Below are 21,643 nucleotides of genomic sequence, written 5' to 3' on the forward strand. Positions count from 1 at the left end.
CTTCTTCACTTTCTTCCATAAGGGTGGTGTCATCTGCATATCTGAGGTTATTGATATTTCTCCCGGCAATCTTGATTCCAGTTTGTGTTTCTTCCAGTCCAGCGTTTCTCATGATGTACTCTGCATATAAGTTAAATAAACAGGGTGACAATATACAGCCTTGACGAACTCCTTTTCCTATTTGGAATCAGTCTGTTCAACCATCTAAGATATTCTTTTTTACTAATCATTTAAATGGAAGATCATCAGTTTGTTCATAGAACTAACCCAGTTTTAGCTATTGGACTTTCATGGATCAGTTGTTTCTGGTGGTTCACCTAGAACCTTAGTTTCTGATACTCCTGCTCAGTCATGTCTGACTCTTCATGACCCCATGGACTGTAGTCTGCTAGGCTCTTCTGTCCATGGAATTTCCTGGCAAGAATACTGAAGTGAGTTTTTATTTCCTACTCCAGGGGATCTTCCTGTCCCAGGGATCTAACCCATGTCTCCTGTGTCTCCTACATTGGCAGGAGGATTCCTTATCATTGAGCCACCTAGAACCTTAGTTTATAGTCTCTGGTTGTTGCAAATTTGCACTTCTAGGGGGACTCTTTCTATGTTTTCCAAGTTTTAGAGATGATAAACAGTGATGTTTCAGAGCAAGGGGCAAAGCTATCTCTAATTCACAAGTATCTGTCACCGCTGTGTTGCTCCATCCCCATCTTTGTAAGCTGTTACACCCTATGTAAGGAACACAAAGTTTAATAATTTTTTTTTGTTGTTGTTTGTTTGTTAGCCACTGTGAGTGATATGACTTAACAGTAGAGCATTTTATCCCATCCAGAAAGTAAACATTGGCATGAAATATATGTTCAAGAGGGCTGCCCCTGTGTCTCACCAGTAAAGAATCTGCCTGCCATGCAGGAGATACGGGTTCGATTCCTGTGTGGGGAAGATCCCCTGGAGGAGAGCGTGGCAACCCACTCCAGTATTCGTGCCTGGAGAGTCCCATGGGCAGAGGAGCTGGAGGGCTACAGTCCATGGGGTCCCAAAGAGTCAGATGACTCTAGAGACTGAGCATGCATGCATGCAAATGTTCAAGAAAGTATAAAGCTGTAGCTAGAGGAGGCAGTTGTATAAAATCCATTTGGAAATGCTGAGTTTTTCTTTTTGATCGTGATTACACCCATATCTAACCTTTACAGTTTTTAGTTACAGAAATAATATGGATTAACCACAACTTCTAGAAAAGTTCCCCATTGGAATTTTAAATCGTGAACAATTTTCCCTACTGTCTGATATCTCCTAGAAGATTTTTTTCAAATGTCCATTTGTGGTTTTATTTAGTGTTAGAAAGCAGCCATTATATTCATGGATCTTAAAACCCATTTTGTTTCCAGTGTTTCTTTTAGAATTTGGGCCAAAATTTGTGTCTCTAGTGAAATCCTTTAACTTTTCCATGGAGTTGTCTTTGTATTACAAATGTTCCACAAGTAAGGACTGTATTAAAGAAGCATATTTAGCATCATGATGTGGTAAAGCACTTAATGTATTTGAAACAGTATCTAACTATGAGCCTCCACATTTAGGATAGAAATATTATTTTAGGGGTGGGGAGAGTACAGGACAGAAGCATCTTAATTCGAACATTATTCCAAGTCAGTTAAACTATTCCAAACTTGTATTGGCTATCAGAGAATATATTTACCTTTTTGTTTCTAACAATCTGATATGTCTAGAAAGGATCATTGTTCATCAGTTTGGATTAACTGGGTTTACCATGAAGGATCAGCTTCTATAAGAGAGACTGAGCTAGTTATTGCCTATCAACTCTTTTCAACCCTATGGACCATAGCCTGCCAGGCTCCTCTGTCCATGGGATTCTCTAGGCAAGAATATTGTAGTGGGTTGCCATTTCCTTTTCCCAGGGATCTTCCTAACCCAGGGACTGAACCTGCATCTCTTATGTGATTGAGTTAATAGCTTTAGAATATGGTCTAGTATATTATTAAAGATGAATGAGAAATTTATGATTATCTGAGAAAAAAATGATCTGGATTCTTATGTGCTCGGTACTAATTATTCTATCTCTGTACATGAATGTCTTGCCCATAAGAATTCTGATATTATAACTAAGTATTTTTCTTCAAACACACATAATATAGAAACATTAATCGTATCCAGGACATTTTCCTAGGACTTTCAACGATAATTATTCTGTAGTATAATTTACCTAGAAATACCATTTGTAAGGTAAGTTGTATCTTTCAAGTTTGTTTTGATTTCTAGCTCATTTACGTTCTAATAGTCATGTAAAAGTTCAGTTACAACCAAATTGAAATTATCCATTTCATTTTTTTGATAAAATTTCTTAATTCAGGTCTGAGCTTATTTGTGAAAGAGAAGATAAACTTCTCTTAAACTGTTGTCTCTACCCAAAATACTATCTGGGAGTTTTAAAGACTATTTTTTAAACACTACTAATGATTTATCTTTATTTAGCTTAAAATTTTGCATCTTTATGCCATCTACTTCTAAGAGAAAAGCTTATTAAATTGCCTTTATGTAGTATATTTCCTTTTATTTATTTATTCCTTGTCAGGGTCATTTAAAAAAATATATATAACAGGGCTATTTAAATTATCTCCTGAGCTTTCCCTCTTTACTCCTTTTAACAGTCTCTCCTGACTAAAGAGATAATAATTTAGTGAACAAATTCGAACAGCTATGACTTAGCACTCACACACATGTGACCATTCAGGACAATTACTTTCTTGCAAAATCCTGAATTCTATAGGAGTATAATTTCTGTATAATTTCTAGAGGCCTAGGAAAAATTTTAATTATGGTTCTCAACTTTTCTCTACATTGGTTTAAATGCAGCTTTTATATATTGATTTCTGATTTAAGCATTTAAAAGATATTGTGTCCAATGTGATTGTTCCTTTCCTGAGAACAACTCTCGCAAAAGGTAGCTCAGGAGGTCAAAGAAGGAGCAGAAAGAATTAGAGGATAAGACAAGATAAAGAGAGATGCAGGAAGTATAGATTTCAAATGGTTGAACAGGCGTGAAGAAGAGAGCCTTTATAAGAGATTTTCTTGAAGTCAGAATTTTATTTATTTGAAGATTTTTTAGCATGTAAGTTAAAAAGAGAACTACTGAATGTTTGATCTTTGCTTTATATTTTTTTCTGAAGCTCCCCTACATTTTGACATGTAAAAGTCCCACAAAATAGCCATTGTTATTCAAAGTAAAAGCAATTTTGCTATGCATCAAGATAAGCACAAAAATTATTGTTACAGGGAGAATTTATAGGAAAGGAGCTTGTCTGCCAGGAGCAGGTTATAGCTTTGCTATAGACAAACTCATGACAAATAAAACAAAAGGCCTCTAAAATTGACCAAGAATGTGTATTTATCAATAATGTTTTGGGTTTTCTAATCAGATAGTAGCTAGGAATGGACTGTGTGATCAAAAATACAGCAAGTGTGAACCTTGGAATATAAACTAAACAATATGACCTACTTTCATGAATTGGCAAGATGGTTTGGAAACTGGTCAAACCTGTGCCCTCATCTGTTGTTTGTGGAGCAATTCTTTTACATGCAACAAACACAGACCTTCCAGGACAAAAGAACTTCAGTCATTCACCCACTTACAAAACACATACACATGTATGTACATACATTATATATATATAATATATATGACATATATATATATAAATATATAATATATATGACATATGTGTGTGTGTGTATATACATATATATATATGACAGATTTATAATTAGCCTGGGGTATGGGGGTCAGAAAAGGCAATGGCACCCCACTCCAGTACTCTTGCCTGGAAAATTCCGTGGATGGAGGAGCCTGGAAGGCTGCAGTCCATGGGATCGATAAGGGTCGGACATGACTGAGCGACTTCACTTTCACTTTTCCCTTTCATGCATTAGAGAAGGAAATGGCAACCCACTCCAGTGTTCTTGCCTGGAGAATCCCGGGGACAGGGGAGCCTGGTGGGCTGCCATCTATGGGGTCGCACAGAGTCGGACATGACTGAAGCGACTTAGCAGCAGCAGCAGCAGTATGGGGGTAGGTGTTTGGAAGGGTGTAAGGTCTTCCTTACATTCCTAAGTCACAGTTCATGGATGGATTACTAATCTCCTGGGAGCCAGGAAAAAATACATCAGCAAAGGTTTTCATTATTGTTTGGGGATCAGCAGAGCATAGAGGCCACTTAATCCTGGCAATTATTAAGCAATATCTATTAACTACAAAGCTCTTGATGACACAGAAGAGATTTATCATACAGTACAATCCTCAGTAGGGTCAACTAAAGGACAGGAGAAACTGTAAGGGCCCAAGATGGCATCAGTTATGCTAACAGCAATACCAATTTGTCTGGCTTTCAGATATAAGGAGTTATTCATGGCTATTTGGTTTTAGGAAGCTGAAGTGAACTGTTGATTGATTACACAGGTATAAAATCAGCTATCATGATTGCTTTTACCATGGCTACAGAACAGTAATTGATTAATTAAACAAGTATAAAATCTGTTGACTATTTTTTACCATGTCTACAGAACATACAAACTTCTCCCAAAATTTTTCAAATTATTATCATTTTTTAATTTTCATGACGGTTAATGCTAGGGAGTCATTAAAAAAAAAAACAAAACAGATGGCTAGAATAAGAAGCAGTCAAGGGGCACTTAATGATCAAAACCTGGAGTCAAAAATTCATCAGAAGCCCTTCCCTCTACTGAGACCCATAGGTAGAAGTTATGATTTAGTCAGTTTCCAGGAGCTCGGACAACTCTATTATTTAAGGTTTTTTCATGTGCTTCTGATTGAAATTCTTATTCTTTGCATTTACAGTCAGAGTTAAAGACTATCTCAACCTATATGCTGTTTTATGGGTGAGACCAGAGGGATCAAGAAAATTGTCTAATCTAGCTAGTTATTGACTCAAATGAGACTAAAACCATAACTCTTCATTTCAAGTCTTATAACCTCGATTTTGGTCTCTGAATGCCAGTGTGGATATTCAGACCTTTACATTGGTTAGAGTAGTTCTGAGCCTTGTAAGATCTGATTCCTGATTATGTTTCTGGATTGTTTTCATTAAGTTATTCCTTGAGAATCAGAACTTTTGTTTATTTATTTTTATTGCTTAATTTCTAATGTCTAGAACAGTGATTGGCACATAGTGAATATATATTCTGAATGACTGAAAGAACAAATGAATTAATAAATTTACTAGTCCTCTGATGGCCTAAATATACCTCCTGGAGCTTCCCTTATAGCTCAGTTGGTAAAGAATCCACCTGCAATGCAGGAGACCCAGGTTCAATTCCTGGGTTGGGAAGATTCCCCTGGAGAAGGAAATGGTAGCCCACTCCAGTATTCTCGTCTGGGAAATCTCATGAACAGAGAAGCCCAGTGGGCTGCAGTCCACGGGGGTCGCAAGAGTCAGATGTTACTGAGTGACTAAACCATCATTAGTACACCTCCTAGGAACTGGTCCTTACCTTTTTGTTCCTTAGTTTCTTCCCTTATTTAAAAAAATGTAATGGTGGTTAATCTTTAAGGACTTTTCAAATCTGGCATCTAATTCAGATATGACCTGTGAAGTTTACATTCTGAGGTGAGAATTCTATCAGATTTAGAAAGTAGAAATTAAAAAAAGCATTAAAATATATAGTTCAGGTTGTGAAATTATAATCCACAGTGGATAGGTAGGGGCTTATATAAATAATACAAGGTCTTGTAAAACTTTTCATTTTATATTGAGGTAGAAAGTGAAGTCACTCAGTTGTGTCCAACTCTTTGTGACCCGTGGACTGTAGCCTACTAGGTTCCTCTGTCCATGGGATTTTTCAGGCAAGAATACTGGAGTGGATTGCCATTTCCTTCTCTAGTATTAAAAGTAAAAAAGACACACCACTGAAAATTATGGTGAATGTGGCCTGATGGATGAGATAGTTCTTGTTCATTGTATAGAGAAGAAAGAGGCTTCTCTGTTCCCACTCTTGCACCCTTAAAAGCAGACTGAATCAAGAGCACTTTAAGAGTCCCCTCCAAGTATGGACAAGTCCCAGCAAAGATGAGCCAGGACAGATGTATTGCCAGGTTTCCTAGGCAACAGAGCCCCTTGCCATTATATTATAACAAGAAGAGCCATGTACAAATGAAGAAAACAGTAATCAAGGGGGAAAGAGATAGGATTTGGATAAAATCTACCTGTGAATAAAGTTTGAAGAGGTTTTTGGGAGGGGTTTGGGTTGTAGAGGATGAGACTGCAACAGGAGCAAAATTGAGTTCTGAATTTAAAAGGGTAATACTGAAGTGCATGTTTAAGACCATCTAATATGAGGTATCCCAAGCCTTTTTCTGCTGTTGTGGTCATAATTTGTGTTCATTAACTTAGGTCAGAAGTTGTGTTCATTAACTCGGCTTGCCCCACAGGTTCTATTGGCTGACAGCTTTCCCTGCAACTCAGAATCTTTCTCAACTCATTTCTCCATTCAGCTGCTACCCAGTGATTAGAGTGAACATGTGAAGTGAAACTGATTTGTCGTTCTTGTCCTCCCTGCCCAATGGTCGAGGACTGCCTGTCAGGGTCAGATGTTTCTCTTCAGAGACATACAAAGGACAATCTCTGAGTTTGTGGTAAAATAGATTGGGGAAAGATAGGGCAGACTCTCAGCCACTCTCAGAGTGATAGCCCTGTGAACACTGCTTTAGACTACAAAGAAAGGTACCTTTCAACTCTGTGTTCTGGCCTTGAACCAGAAATCTAAGATAATCAGCTTAAGGAGATAGGCTGGGAGCATGACCGCTGGAGAAATGGAAGTCAGAATTGCTGTTGGAGAAGGAAATGGCAACCCACTCCAGTATTCTTGCCTGGAGAATCCCATGGAGGGAGGAGCCTGGTAGGCTACAATCCATGGGGTCTCAAAGAGTCAGACACGACTGAGCTACATACTTTACTTTTACTTTACTTTAAACAGAGACTATTCTTCAGTCTTTATTTCTGGCTTGCCAAGAGAGAAAGGAGGTCTTCTAACACCAGGATCCTGGGTTTTTGATGGAGTGGTCATAAGCCTAAAATAAAGGGAGAGTTGGCTTCAAATCCTGCCTTTGCTGTTTGCTAACCTGGTCATTGGAGAAGGCAATGGCACCCCACTCCAGTACTCTTGCCTGGAAAATCCCATGGATGGAGGAGCCTGGTAGGCTGCAGTCCATGGGGTCGCTGGGAGTCGGACACGACTGAGCGACTTCACTTTCACTTTTCCCTTTCATGCATTGGAGAAGGAAATGGCAATCCACTCCAGTGTTCTTGCCTGGAGAATCCCAGGGATGGCAGAGCCTGGTGGGCTGCTGTCTATGGGGTCACACAGAGTCGGACACGACTGAAGCGACTTAGCAGCAGTAGCAGCAGAAACCCGGTCATGTTGGACTGGCTTCTTAAACATTTCAAACCTTAATTTTTCAACTGTAAATCAATGGTACTAGTACCCACATTAGAAAATTTTTTGTACAGCAATTAAATTTATTGTAAACAGTTAAATGAATTGATATGTAAAAAATGATTGGCACAGTGCTTAAATTTTAAGCAGTTATTAAATGTCAGTTAACACTGATATTCTTGGCTCATTTCCATGATAACTTAACCTAGATCACATTTTTTTTCCTGTTATCTTGCATTGCTTACTGAACTGAGTTGGAAACCTTATTTACAAATCCCTTGCTGCCATCAATAAGTTGAATTGCTCTTAACTTTTTAAAAATTCTCCATGCTTCTTGAATCTCTGATTTTCATCTACACATCTGAGTTTTAGAAATTACCAAACGTGTTTCCACCTCAGAACCCCTGTGCCTGTGGATTTCACTACCAGGCATTCAAATGATTCTCTTTTATTCATGCTCCCCCCGCCACAGTCAGGTGTAGCCACATAATCTACTTAAACACTGCCCTTCGAAAGAGACTTCCCAAACTGATCAATGCGTCTAAAGATGTCTCTCTCCAACTGAGATAACTCTCTAGATTCTGCTCTTCTTAATTATGCTTCATAGCACTTTTCCTTACAAAAATTATATATGTTTCCTTGTTTATTGCTTGTTCCCAGCAAGATATAAATGAAAACAAGGTCTTCTATTAGCTTGTACATTGCTACATGTCCAGCACCTAGAATCATGCCTGGCACATAGTATGCATATATACACACATACAGGCACATGCTCATAAGTGAAGGGATGATGGATGGATGGATGGATGGTGATGGATGGGTAGATGAATAAATGAAAAAAATGAATAAATAAAAAGTGAATGGTCATAGGTTTGTTCCAGTTTTAATATGCAACTTCAACCACTATAAATAGTGCTACAATGATCAGTTTTATAAAATGTCACCTCTAACACATATATAGACATTTTTTTTCTAGAGAAAACACTTAGGAATGAATTTGCTAGATCACAGGGCACATATGTTTTCAACTCTATTATATATTGTAAAATTGTTCTACGGAGTAGTCAAATCTATTTATACTTCTACTGGAAGTGTATAACAGTTCTTAAGGATTATCATTCTTGTCAATATTTTGTATTATCAAATTTAAAAATTTGCCAATCTAATCATATAAAATGATATATCATTATTATTTTTAAATATGTGCCTCTATGACTACTACTGAAGCTAAGAAAACATCCCAATAAATCCTCAGGCCTGCTGTGCAATCATTCCATCGCCACAGTGGTATCTGAGGGACTATAAGTTTTTCTTTCTCTATTCAGAGCAAAGATTTTCAATGAAATGCTTACTCCTCATTTTCAGTTGACTTTCCATTTGCAACCTCTGTCCCATGTTCAAGTTATTATGAGAAAAGCAGAACAAACACTGGTTACTTTCGTATTCTGGGTCTAGCAGTCTTGGGTTTGGGCAAGGTACTTAGGATTTCTGAAAGTGAAATTAACCAGCACTTCTGCCCTTCCTCCTTTGTAGGATTGGTATGAGAATCAACTGGGACAATTGAATTAATGTCTGAAGAGCTACATGAATTTTAGGTATTAATACACCTTTTTTACTGACCATCATGAGGCTCTCCAGGAAAAGGCTTCCTCCTTGCAGCTAGAAGACACCCAGACAGAGTAAATGCATCCCTCTGTTAGGGCTCAGTGTGAGACTGAAGCTATACTCTTCCCCTGTGATTTTTTTTTTTTTTGCTTAGAGAGTGAAGGGTTCAACTACACATAAACTATTAGGTCAGTGGAAGTCCTATTCAATAAGGAATTTACTCTTTCAATAATGAGCACTCCTTTAGCACCTTTGAGGCTGCCCCTCCCATGTTAAAAGAATGTGCACAGTATTTGGTTTCTATGTGGCAGTGCCTGCCTCCCAGGATTTACCAAGGAGCTGGAACAAAAGGCCCCCCATTAGGTCTCTAGGCTCAGTGAAGAGCCAACTTTAAGTAAGATTTTCAAGTCATGCAAGTCTGTCTTTATGTTTGGGATAATTTCTTCCCTTTTTCCTATGCATGGACACCACTTTTTTTCTATTGCGTACACACACACCCCCCCCACATCAATAGTGTTAAAGTAAACTTCTCTGTGCTCCTTCATCCTGCCAGAGTTCCTGGGGATTTTCATTTTTGCAGAGATCAAAGCTTTAATCTCTAAGGATTAAGTCTTAGGAATTGCAAGTCTCACTTTGTGTATGGAGGATGTCACTGGGGCACAAGAGGACCTAGTGGAGACCCAGATTAGGAGGTCAGATATGGCAGGTGAGGATCTGACTCAGTGAAAGGCAGCCCTAGTCAATGTACAGTCTCAGAAAGGAGGAAATTAGAGACCAGGATATAGAATGTTCTGGAAGGCTGGAGTTGCTATGGCAATCAGGGATTTACGGTCACACATTTTGAAGTGGAAAGCAATTTGAATGAAGGAGGCATTTTTCATCTTCAAAGAGAGGTTTGAAGAAAAAAATAATATGTTATTTAACCCACTTTATGAAAAGAGACCACAATAACTTTGCAATGTAATGTAAGCTATGCATTTAAGGTCATTTCCTGGTGTGTTCACACTGCCTTTCTCTACCAAAAGAGCCTTGTGAAACAAAGCAAGAAAATACCTCACAGCAGTATTTCCTTTCTGAAACAATTTCTTAAAAGTGGAGTATAAAAGTACTGTGTTCACATAGCCTGCAGTGCCCATCACCACATAAACTAACCAAGTGCCCTACAGTGTACTGAGTGCTGAATACACTTTACCCCGTTTAGTCATATAACTCTGTGAAGAAAGCGTGACTATGCCCATCACACGAAGGAAAGAACTGAGGTTCAAAAAAATTAAATGACTGATCCAAGTCCTGACACCTTCAGAAAAACTAGTGTGATGTTTGATTTTATGTGCCAACTTGGCTGGGCCAGCGTCAAGATATTTCGTCAAACATTACTCTGGCTGTTTTTGTGATGGTGCTTTCGGATGACATTAACATCTTAACTGGTGGACTTTAAGGCAGGTTACCCTCCATAATGTGGGTGGGCCTCATCTACTCAGCTAAAGACTTCAGTAGAAGAAAAGACTAACCTCTTCTGGGGAACTTCCCTGGTAGCTTAGATGGTAAAGAGTCTGCCTGCAGCATGGGAGACATAAGTTCAATCCCTGGGTCAGGAAGATCCCCTGGAGAAGGAAATGGCAACCCACCCCGGTATTCTTGTCTGACAAATCCCATGGACAGAGGAGCCTCACAGGCTACAGTCCATGGGGTTGCAAAGAGTCAGAGATGACAGAGAAACTTCACTTTCAACCTCTTCTGAGCCAGAGAGAATTCCACCAGGAGAAGGCCTTTGAACTCAAAATGCAATATTGGTTCTTCCTTGGGTCTTCAGTCTGTAGGCCCGCTCTGCAGATTTTAAGCTTAACAGCTTCCATAATTGCATGAGCTAGTTCCTTAAAATAAACCTCTCTCTCTCCATACACACACACACACCCCTTGGTAATTCTCTTTCTCTGTAAAGAATCCAGATGAACACAATTAGTCTAGGATGACAACACAGCTCTCTCTCCGTGTCTCTTTCCTCAAACCTCTGTAGCCTCCCAAGACCACTGATAGGCAGCAACTGTAATGTAGTCCTAGATTAATCACCATGGAGAAAGATAACCTCAGAATGGAGCTTATTGCACAATCAAGAAATCAGTGAATGAAGTGATGTGGAAAGCATATGGACACTGAGAGTTTAGCCTAAACCCAACATTTAGTTGCTCTGTGAGCATAAGAAAGTGACTTACCACTTCTGAGCCCTCAGTTTCTTCATTTGAAAAGTGGAGATCGTGCTTATTTCCAGAAGGCTGATGAGTATTTTGGTTATCTGTCACCAGAAAACAAACCACTCCAAAACTTTGTGGCTTAAAATGACAAAAAGAATCATTTGTTTGCTCACAGTTTTGTAATGTGGGCAGTGATTGGTGTGGATAGCTGTTTTTCTGCTCTACATTGTACGTCTTGGGCTGAAAAATCCAAGATGGTGTCTTCATTCCTGCATCCGTTGGCTCGGCTGGGATGGTTGATGAGGCATCTCCATCTTTCTTCACTTAATCTTTCCACGTGCCTAGCTTGGTTTCCTTCACATCATGAAAGTATCTTGCATTTTGTCTAGCTTAAAGTGAAAGCAGAAGCTTGCAGGCCCTGAAACCTAGATCAAGACTTGGCATAGCATCCCTTCCGTCTTATTGCTCTGGTCAGCATCTGCCACACAAATTAGCTCAGAACCAGTGCAAGGGAATGATACAAGGGCTTAAATAGCACGATACATATCTCCTTTGGAACTACAAAAGTGACGCTTTATTACAAAGGAAACCAAATAAAAGGGCTCATTACAGGGTGCAGCTCAGAAACATGCGTTAAAGAAGGCAGAATTAATTCAGAGAAAAACAATTCTTATTTACATGGTTCTCTTCCTTCTGCAAAACATGTGCATAGAGATTTGTCTGAGCCTCAGATTGCCTCTGAGGTCCAAGAAGAGAAGAATAGGAATTGTTTTTCTTTTTTTAAAGTGAGAACGCAGTAACTTGCACGATGTCATACAGTTGTGGTAAAACAGGTAAGTGGTCTGTGTCAGATTCTATGTGCTGGCAAACTGATTCACCAAAAAAAGAGTCAGTTTGTAGTATTTGACAATTTCTGTGGTGTAAATATTCCCAGCATAGCTGATTCCAAGTCAAGCTGGGGAAAGATGAGTGTGAACAGCTCTCATCAGCCCATACATGTAGCTCCAGTACAACATGAGCTGGGGGATGACAGAGGCTGATCGCCAAGAAAGTCAAGGTTCTGAAGTCGAAACATATGAGTAAATATATATTTATGAACTTTGAATGATCAGTCCTAAACCAAATAACCCTGAGACTCCTGGGGCTTCCCTGATGGTTCAGCAGTAAAGCAGGAGTTGATGGCTTGCAGCAGTGCAGGAGCCGCAAGAGACATGGGTTTGATCCCTGGGTTGGGAAGATGTCCTGGAGGAGGGCATAACAACCCACTCCAGTATTCTTGCCTGGAGAATCCCATGGACAGAGGAGCCTAGTGGCCTACAGTCCACAGATGGCACAGAGTCGGACACAACTGAAGCTACTTAGCAGGCACACACACATAGCATGTATGGAGGCAAATGAGAAGATCATGACTCATCATATGGCCTAATTGAAGCAGGATATTTCCTCATAGAAAATAAAATAATAAGCAAACAAAGAAATGATGTGAAATAAGCAATCTGTCTTTGCTACCCTCCCATCTTCTTCTGGGGTCCTCATCAAGAAGTGTGCTCCTGAAATATTTCCTTTTCCAGCTCTGGTAGCCTGCCAGAGCCCATGGGGTTCAGGTTTTTCCTCTCCTTTCCAAAATGAAATACTCATAAAAGAGTTTAATCACTGGTAATGGCTTCAACTATTAAGATTCCAGAGTATTAGGCAGACCCATGTTTATTGATGAATCTCTCCAAAATGCATTTGTAAGTCAGTTGTTTGGAACCTAGTACACATTACCCCACATAAATTACAATACATAATAAACAGTCCTTACACAAAAGTCTACTTTGCTGAGATCAATGAACCCTGACGGATTCTTCCTAAAAGGCAGAAAATGATAACTATTATGAAAATCAATAAATTGAATAGTCAACCAGATTGAATGAAATATTTTGAAATGATTTTTTAAAAATTTATACAGGTAAATTAGGTTTAATTAGGAGTGTCGCTGAATGTTTTTGGGAAGATAGGAGGTTTCTTGACACTAATAGTTTTGTGGTTAGACGATGGTTCTAGTATTACATCTCACCATTTTCAATTAGGTGTATTTTTAGCACTAACTAGGCTTCATGTATCCTAATCATTACCAGTGTTGTGTTTGGGAACATCACAAGTGAAATAAAGAATTTTGAGATAAGGAAATGAAAAGAATGAAAGAGGAGATATTATCTTGATGAACTATTTCTTAGGTATCTTCTCTGCTACACTGGTCCCACAAACTGTTACATAATCGGCTAAATTTCAGAAACTGAATACTAGATCCCTTATTTGGAAAATCATGCTGCATGTTAACATACATGTCATTTAAGAATAAAAGAGGACCTTATTTATTTATAATAAATAAGCTTAACTAATCTGTAATCTCTTAGCTTGCTAGACACAGATTCCTTTGCTTAACTAATATTTGTCAACAGTCAACAAAATTGGTCAGTTGTGGAGCAGTGTTTCTCCAGCTGCAGGTCCTGACCCAGAAGTGAATCATGAAGTCATTTGAGCAGGCTATATAGACATTAAAGAACAGAATAGAGTAAAACATTTCAGATTCCATTGCAAAGGATATATCATTTAATACAAAAACTTAAAATACATTTTATTTTAGGAATGTGTGCATATATGTATAATAGGTCACAATGAAAACTGTGTTTCCTTTAAAAATTTTTTTTTTGTTGAGACAAAGATAAATATTTTCAGTGATAAAAGGTACAATTCACAAAGAAGATAAACATCATAAACCATTAGACACCTAACAATAAAGAAATGACAGTACATAAAGCAAAAACCAGAAGAAATATAAGGGAAGTGAAAAAAATATATAATCATAGTGAGACATATTAACATTTCTCTGAGAATATGAAAAATGTGTTTCTTACAGTGATTTGTCCATTTAGCACATACGTTGGGAAACCTTTCATAATGAAATTGAATAATTAAAAGGAAGGATGTCAGTTTATTCATTATTATTTTTACTGGGATATTAGATCAATAGAACACAATATACTTATCATATATGTTGTTATAAAGCATAACAATAAAATAAACACCAAGATTCTAGCATACAGTTTAAAACTTTACTGGTATTATTGTATCTATCTACATGCAACTCTGGCTCTTTTATTTCATTCTTGGCCTCTGAGTAAGAGGTAATCACTATCTTGAAATTAGCTTTGAATACCTTTGTCTTTTTCCCCAATAATTTTTATCAAATGTGTAAATATTCTTTAATTTAATTTTGTTTATTTCGTTCATTAAAGAGTATCACACTAAATAGAGTCTTCTGAGATATATATATTTTTTTAATTTTATTTTATTTTTAAACTTTACGTAATTGTATTAGTTTTGCCAAATATCAAAATGAGATATATTTTTTTAACTTGACATCTGTTTCTCCAGTTCATGTATGGTGGTCATGTAGCTATGGTGCATTTATTTACTATGATATTTTCCTTATTGCAAGCAGTTCTGAAAATATCTCCTGGTAAACATGTTAAAGAGTTTCTTGAGGGATGTCTCTGGCAGTTCAGTGGTTAAGACTCTGTGCTTCCAATGCAGGAGGCACAGGCTCAGTCCTTGGTTGAGGAACTGAGATCCTACATGCTGTGTAGTGTGCAAAAAGAATAAAAAAGAGAGTTGCTCTGAGCTATGTATCAGGAATTCCTGTATGATCTATTACTAGAATTGGAATTTTGGAATCATCAGTTCAGTTCAGTTCAGTTACTCAGTCGTGTCCGACTCTTTGTGACCTCATGAATCGCAGCATGCCAGGCCTCCCTGTCCATCACCAACTCCCGGAGTTCACTCAGAGTCACATCCATCGAGTCAGTGATGCCATCCAGCCATCTCATCCTCTGTCGTCCCCTTCTCCTCCTGCCCCCAATCCCTCCCAGCATCAGAGTCTTTTCCAATGAGTCAACTCTTCGCATGAGGTGGCCAAAGTACTGGAGTTTCAGCTTTAGCATCATTCCTTCCAAAGAACACCCAGGGCTGATCTCCTTCAGAATGGACTGGTTGGATCTCCTTGCAGTCCAAGGGACTCTCAAGAGTCTTCTCCAACACCACAGTTCAAAAGCATCAATTCTTCGGCACTCAGCTTTCTTCACAGTCCAACTCTCACATCCATACATGACCACTGGAAAAACCATGGCCTTGACTAGATAGACCTTTTGTTGGCAAAGTAATGTCTCTGCTTTTGAATATGCTATCTAGGTTGGTCATAACTTTCCTTCCAAGGAGTAAGAATCTTTTAATTTCATGGCTGCAGTCACCATCTGTAGTGATTTTGGAGCCCCCCAAAATAAAGTCTGACACTGTTTCCACTGTTTCCCCATCTATTTCCCATGAAGTGATGGGACCAGATGTCATGATCTTCGTTTTCTGAATGTAGAGTTTTAAGCCAACTTTTTCACTCTCCCCTTTCACCCTCATCAAGAGGCTTTTTAGTTCCTCTTCACTTTCTGCCATAAGGGTGGTGTCATCTACATATCTGAGGTTATTGATATTTCTCCCAGCAATCTTGATTCCAGCTTGTGCTTCTTCCGGTCCAGCGTTTCTCATGATGTACTCTGCATGTAAGTTAAATAAGCAGGGTGACAATATAGAGCCTTGATGAACTCCTTTTCCTATTTGGAACCAGTCTGTTGTTCCATGTCCAGTTCTAACTGTTGCTTCCTGACTTGCATACAGATTTCTCAAGAGGCAGGTCAGGTGGTCTGGTATTCCCATCTCTTTCAGAATTTTCCACAGTTTATTGTGATCCACACAGTCAAAGGCTTTGGCATAGTCAATAAAGCAGAAATAGATGTTTTTCTGGAACTCTCTTGCTTTTTCGATGATCCAGCGGATGTTGCCAATTTAGAGCATTATAATTTTCAACTTTGCAAGATAATGTGAAATTATTTTTAGAAAGATTTTTTATCAGTATACACTCCCATCAATATTTAAATTGCTTCATATCATCAACATTTAATATTGTTAGACTTGTTGATTTTTGCCAATCTATTGGGTATAAATGACATTGTGTGTGCATGCTCAGTTGAGTCTCACTCTTTGCGACCACACGGACTACAGCCCACCAGGCTCACCTGTCCATGGGATTCTCCAGGCAAGAATACCAGAGTGGGTTGCCATTTTCTCCTCCAAGGAATCTTCTTGACCCAGTGATCAAACCTGTATCTCTTGCCTTGGCAGGTGGATTCTTTACTACTGCACCACCTGGGAATCTCAAAATAACTTTATTGTTAACTATTATTTTTAATGGCCATATCTATCAACACTTCAAATAGTAGAATGGGCATCTACTCACATATTTATTTTCTATGAACTTCTGTTTTCTGAGTTGCCTTTTAAAGTCTTCGTTTTTCTACTTTATTTTTCTTGTTAATTTGAGAATTCTTTCCATCATGGTTGCTAATCTTTTTGTTGAATGTATGTGATTTAATATTTTATCTTTGTCCTTTCACTTTCTTTGTAGTGTCTTTTGTTAAACAGAAATTCTTAATTTTATTATAGTTGATTTTATCTTATTTTCTTCTTACCCTGTTTTGTGTCTTTTCCAAAGACACTGACACCTATCCTGAAGACATAAAATATTCTCATATTTTTTTCTAAAAGTTTTAAAATTCAATCAGTCTTGGATAAAGTTTTGTTTACAGTGTGTGGTAGTTCTCCAATTTTAGTTTATTTGCCTAAGAATAATTTTTTCTTAGCGCAATTTTTAATTCATTCCTCCTGTTCCTGATGATTTGTGACCACATGGACTGCAGCCATGTTCCTAATGATTTGCAGTAAAACTTCAATCATACATATAACTCCCATATATGTATGGGCCTGCATATCAGTCCAGATTAGTGTCACCAGATAAGTCATGCTGTATTTTGGATATACTCATGCTCAAAATTATCTGTTGCTTGTTTTAAATTAAAATTCAACTTGGTACCCTATATTTTTATTTACTAAATATGGCAGCGCTAGTTAGGAAACTGAAAACCACATCAACATTTTCCAGCAGCTTTAAAGAGGAAGCTTTCAGACAGGGGTATACATATTTACTATGTGAGGAAATTTTTTTTTTACAGACATCAAAGGCTCTCTACCTCAGATCTACTGAAACAAAATCTCTCAAGAGATGTCCTGGTCATCATAGGTCTTTCTTTTAGGGAAACTCTTAAAGCTGAATCTCACATGTCCTTGTTAAGAACCACCATCCCAGGGGCATTTCAAGAAATCCTTCAGAATAAATTTTACTTTCCTTAATTCAAGCTGACTAGTTTTGTGTCAGAAATAAAATGACCCCGGTGTCAAAAGATTGAGGTAGGGTTTAAGTTAATGAAACAATAAGTGAAAAGTGGTCAATTCACATTCTAGTTTTGGATTCTATAGTGCAAGTTCTTTAAAGAAAAAAACAAACCATAGTGTGCTTGGATTGGCTAGAAAAGACTTTCTGGAGATACATGGTTTGAGCTGGCCCTTGAAAGCATCTAACGCTGAAGCTTTTACCTTTCTAATTAAATGAGAAAAAGAGTCGAAATCAGGCCAAAAAGATTCCCTATCACAGTAATTTTCAACTCTTAGCCTAACAAAAGGTCACAGAGGTACTAGGAGATCTAGAAAGAAAGTTTAAGATTGGCTACCTAACCCTAGAATTTTGGGGCTTAGAATTACAGATTCAAACCCAGGAATATGGATAAGGACTAGGATAAAGGTGGAAGGTGGGGTTAAATAGCATAAGGGATGAATAGATTAGTATTAATAAAATCAATTAATTTATTTGATCATTATTTTATCAGCTATTAAGAATGAATGAATACTTTTCCTGTTCTACTAGGCAGAAGACAATAGGATGCAAGGCAGATATTGCATTCCCAAAATACAAGAGATTCTTAGTCTTAGGTACCTGTGGCATCTTTTATCTTATAGCTTCAGCATGAACATTACAAGAATGGATATCTTGTTTGGAATGTCCTTGTACCCTAAAGCCATGGGTTTGGGTTTTATCTTTGTCCCAGTCATTTTGACCTCTCTATTCTTAATATTCCTTAATAATAATCGGTTGGACTTCACTGGACAAATACTTCTAAGCCCTTAAGCATAGTTTATGAAGCCATAGTACAGTCCCTCAACCTAAACTAACAAGAGTATAGCCTCTCTGTCTTCCCCAGACTGCAGCCCTTGTTATCTCTTCCCACCTTTCCTCTACCCCAGTTGTGATATTTGATTAAAATGGTAGAAGACAATTTTAGCATGACCTGTATATTGTGGTTCTTTGCATTTAAAAAAAAAAAAAAGAATTTTAATTATATTTTTAAAAGCACAGAGCTTTTCAAAGAAGGACATGATATATAGGCAGAGAGAAGAGGGAGCTTAAAAATTAGGGTGCACCTGAATACATCTTTGCTACAATTATGATTAGTAAAAAGCTCCATGAATAGGAACTATGAGAGAAACATAATGAATTAATGTTTTAAGATTATTACAGGATAATAATTGCAATGTAGTTATCAAAGAGACCAAAGACTATCTCTGGATAAGGGAACATGAAATAAAAAAAAAAAATGTTGCATGAAAAATCTCTATTTTCACATAAAATTGAAATGAATATTCCTCAGGGCTGGTTCCAAATTGCACTTGTTTAAACTGTAATTAGAGAGAGGGCTACACAATGTGTGGATAATACTAACAATACTGGTGAGATGATTAGCCATGGGCATCCAGCCAAAGATTGCTCTTCTGATAATTAGCTTCAGGATAGAGAGTCCAGCATTTGCCAAGACAAACAAATATATATTGACAAAGATTCCCTGATGGGCTGGCAGGTATGTGTTTGGGACGTGAAAGAAATCAGGAATTAAAGAACTAGGCTCTGAATTGGGACATCTGAATGTCATTTTAAAGTGTAATGTTCATTCTGATGGCCAGTTCTTGACATTTCCAACATACTTGGGGCAGCCACAAAGGTCCCTGCTTGGATCTTCATGGAAGAAAGACTTCGCTATTCCATTACAAGGAATACAATTACTGGACAGATCTAGCTGTTAGTGCCTTTAGAATCTGCCTCAGATTTCAAGTCAAAGACTGACTATTATCTTGAAAGTTCCTAGCCAAATACAGAGCATGGCAAGCACATTTGGTCCTGGCTATCTCTACTTAACACAGGATGTCTCCAATAGGCAATTGCTGCTCCAGAGCTCCTCACTGAGGTAGTAGAATTAGATTTGCAATTCAGCCTTTTGTTCTCACTGCCTTACTGTACCCTAATATTGTATTGTAATAAAAGCTCCTCACAAAACCCAAGGTAGTCTAGATTTTCTCCTGTTTTCTAGAAGTTTTATATTTTTGCATTTTACATTTAGGTTTATGATCCATTTTGAGTTAATTTTTGTGAAAGATGTAAGATCAGAGTCGAGATTTTTTTTTTTTTTTTTCCATTTTGCAGTGGATGTCCAGTCATTCCGGTACTGTTTGTTAAAAGGACTATTGTTTCTCCATTGAATTGCTTTTGCTCTTTTGTCAGAGATCAATTGACTATGAGTCAGTGAGTGAAAGTCGCTCAGTCGAGTCCGATCCTATGAATAGGTCTATTTCAAGACTTTCTGTTCTTTCCGTAGATCTGTTTGTCTGTTCTTTCGTCAATACCACACAGTTTTGATTCCTGTAACTTTATGGAAAATCTGGAGTAGTGTCAGTCCTCCAGCATTATTTTTCTACTTCAGTATTGTGTCCTTGAGGGTCTTTTTCTTCACATACAAACTTTAGAATTATTTTGTCAACACCCCCAAATTAATTTGCTGTAATTTTGATTGGGATTGCATTGATTCAAGTTGGGAATAACTAAATCTTAGTGATAATGAGTCTTCCTATCCACAAACAGGATGTCTCTCTATTTATTTAAATATTCTTTGGTATTTTTCAATAGAATTTTTCAGTTTTTTTCACGTAGATCTTATACATACTTCGTCAGATTTTTACCTAGACACTTCATTTTGGGGTGCAAATGTAAATGCTATTCCTTTAATCCCAAATTTCAATTGCTCTTTGCTAATAGTATATAGAAAAATAGCTGGCTGTTCTGAATTAACCTTGTAACCTGTAATCTTACTATAATAACTTATATGTTCCATGAGCTGTTTTGTCGGTTCTTTCAGATTTTCTACATAGATGATCATGCCATTTGCAACCAAAGACAGTTTCATTTCTTCCTTTTCAATCCATATACCTTTTACTTCCTTTCCTTTTCTAATTTCATTAGTAGGACCTTTAATACAATGTTAGGAGTAGTAAGAGGGGACATTTCTTACCTTATTTCTGATCTTACAAGGAAGACATCTAGTTTTTCACTGTTAAGTATCATGTTATCTGTAGACTTTTTGTAGATTTTTTTTTAAATCAAACTGAGGAAGTTCCCCTTATTCCTAGTTTTCTGAGATTTATTATTAGTAGTAATGGGTTTTAGATTTTGTCAAATGATTTTTATGCATCTATTCATATGATCACTTGGATTTTCTTCTACAGCCTGTAGATATGATGGATTACAACAGCTGATTTTCAAATGCTGAATCAGTCTTGAATACCTGAAATAAATCCCATGATGTATGATTCTTTTTATAAATGGTAAGATCTGACCATTTTGTTAGGATTTTTGCATTTGTATTCATGAAATGGGCCTTTCCCAGTGGCTCAGTGTTAAAGAATCTGCCTGCAACTCAGGAGCCACTGGTTCAGATGATCCCTTGGTCGGGAAGATCCCCTGGAGGAGGGAATGGCAATCTACTCCAATATTCTCACCCGGCGGCTTCCCAGGTGGAGCAGTGGCGAAGAATATGCCTGCCAATGCAGGAGATGCAAGAGACACAGGTTTGATGCCCAAGTCAGGAAGATACCCTGAAGGAGGAAATGGCAACCCACTCCAGTATTCCTGCCTGGAAAATTACATGGACAGAGGAGCCTGGTGGGCTACAGTCCATGGGTCGCAAAGAGTCGGACACGACTGAGGAAACACACACACACAGTCTTGCCTGGAGAATCCCATGGACAGAGGAGCCTGGCAAGCTATGGTCCATACGCTTGCAAAGAGTTGGACACGATTGAAACGTCTTAGCACGCATGCCTGCATTCAGGAAATATATTGTCTATAGTTTTTCTTGCTTTTTATTTCTTTATCTGACTTTAGTATTAGGATAATACAGACCTCATAGATGAGTTAGGAAATGCCCCTTTTTATTCTCCTGAAAAGAGCATTGTGAATTGGTACAATTTCTTCCTTAAAGATTTGATAGAATTTGCCAGTGAAAGTATGAACATGGTGCTTTCTGTTTTGGAATGTTATTAACTATTGATTCAATTTTTCTAATTGTTTAAAATGTTTT

This window comes from Bison bison, unplaced genomic scaffold, assembly GCF_000754665.1.
Source record: "Bison bison bison isolate TAMUID 2011002044 unplaced genomic scaffold, Bison_UMD1.0 scf7180017864108, whole genome shotgun sequence".
Taxonomy (NCBI): Eukaryota; Metazoa; Chordata; class Mammalia; order Artiodactyla; family Bovidae; genus Bison; species Bison bison.